A 2,056-nucleotide genomic window follows, 5' to 3' on the forward strand; every position below is an offset into this window, starting at 1 on the left:
CAGAGACTGGTGTGTGTGTGTGTGTGTGTGTGTCTTGCATGAAGTTTTGTTGCATGCTGGGATACACACTGTGCCCTTTGTCTGTGCTGCCTAGACCATTGTTTGTCCCGGCAAAAGGGAGAGAAGGTCTGAAGTTTTCCAGCTAGCTTGTCTTCACATTGTCTTCACATTGTCTTCACATTGTCTTCACATTGTCTTCACATTGACACGACCAATTGTAATCCGGTGGGACACCTCTGGACAGATGACTAATAGTCCTATTGTCATGCCTTCTCTCTCTTGTGCCTTTTAAAAATCGTCTAGGTAACCTAGTTTTGAAATGTTTAAGAAAATAAAATTGTCAGTAAAATTCAAGTTGGCCACCGTTTCCATGGTAACTGATGAATTTATGAATTGTTTGAAGGTGTAGGTTTACTATCAACATCTACCTGTACTGTCAACATACACCTGTACTGTCAACGTACACCTGTACTGTCAACATACACCTGTACTGTCAACATACACCTGTACTGTCAACGTACACCTGTACTGTCAACGTACACCTGTACTGCAACGTACACCTGTACTGTCAACGTACACCTGTACTGTCAACGTACACCTGTACTGTCAACATACACCACATACGCCAGTACTAGCTTCACAGGTTCTCAGTTTAAAAAGTTGGTTTTCAAGGTAGCGATAGCCCTTAAATGACCTCAGTTGTGGATGGCGGCGTTAGAACACCCCCGTTGGAAAAACATCTAGTCTTTGTAATAGACACTGAGCAAGCCCCAGATAGGAATCCTTTCCTCGTGAGTTGTGACAATGACAGCCACAATCTTTATTCGTCTCACTGCGAGAAATTTGTCTTTCTATCTGCTGGAAAATATCTTCAAAGTCAGAAATAGTTTGCTCCTTCTTTCCTGTCAAACATCTATCGTCCTTATTTCTCCTCCTTCTTTCCTATCAAACATCTATCGTCCTTATCTCTCCTCCTTCTTTCCTACCAAACATCTATCGTCCTTATCTCTCCTCCTTCCTTCCTATCAAACATCTATCGTCCTTATCTCTCCTCCTTCTTTCCTATCAAACATCTGTCATCCTTATCTCCCCTCCTTCTATCCTACCAAACATCTGTCATCCTTATCTCTCCTCCTTCTATCCTACCAAACATCTGTCATCTTTATCTCTCCTCCACTTTCTTTCCTATCAAGCATCTGTCATCCTTATCTCTCCTCCTCTTTCTTTCCTATCAAGCATCTGTTGTCCTTATCTCTCTTCTGTATATATTACTCCTAAGTAACACGTCTTATCTTCATCACTTATATGAACTATTTGTGTTGCAAGTGCCGTAAAACTCTTGACCAAAACTGAAGAACCTCGTCAATTGTATTGTGTAGAAGATGGTGACCTTCCTACCACCGTACTGTTGTTTCCATAAATAGACTAGACAGCTGCCCGTGTTTTTTCTCTCTCTTTTTGCCTTCTCTACTTGCGTCCTTGTCCTTTGTTGATGATTCCTCCCTGTGCTAGCTCAGATTATCTCCCCTCTCCCCCGCCCGCCCCCCCCGTCTCTCTCTCTCTCTCTCTCTCTCTCTATAATAATATATCTATCTATCTATCTCCCTCTCTCTCTCTCTCCACGCCCGCTCTCTTTCTTCCTCCTCCTTCCCCCGCCCCTCTCCTTCCCTCACAATGTTTTCATAGAGACTGCCGTCGCTTTTTGGGTTGTTTTTAGTTGTTTTTGTTGATGCTGTTGTTGTTGCTGTTGTTGATGTTGCTGCTGCTGTTGTTGCTGCTGCTGTTGTTGATGTTGTTGTTTTTATGTAAATCACGACTCTACTTTCCAACCCAATAACTGCATTTTAACCCCCTCCCTCCCCCAGTCCTTCTGTTCTTCCTGGCAGCCACCATCTACTGGGTGAGTGTGGTCAAAGCCTCCAACAAGATGCACAGGGGAATGCTCCGGAGTATTCTCAGGCACGTTTTTGATTTGTTTTGGCTTTTTCTCTTTTTGTTGTTGTTGTTGTTGTTTTTGTTGTTGTTATTGTTGTGTGTGTGTGTGTGTGTGTGTGTG

General features: G+C 43.1%; 1 protein-coding gene across 1 annotated transcript in view; it reads left to right on the forward strand.

Annotated features, from left to right (window-relative positions):
* Positions 1–2,056, forward strand: part of LOC101863147 (multidrug resistance-associated protein 1) — a gene marked incomplete in the record, with an annotated part of 40,846 nt that overhangs the window by 20,969 nt on the left and 17,821 nt on the right.

This window comes from Aplysia californica, unplaced genomic scaffold (assembly GCF_000002075.1).
Source record: "Aplysia californica isolate F4 #8 unplaced genomic scaffold, AplCal3.0 scaffold00977, whole genome shotgun sequence".
In the NCBI taxonomy this organism is placed as follows: Eukaryota; Metazoa; Mollusca; class Gastropoda; order Aplysiida; family Aplysiidae; genus Aplysia; species Aplysia californica.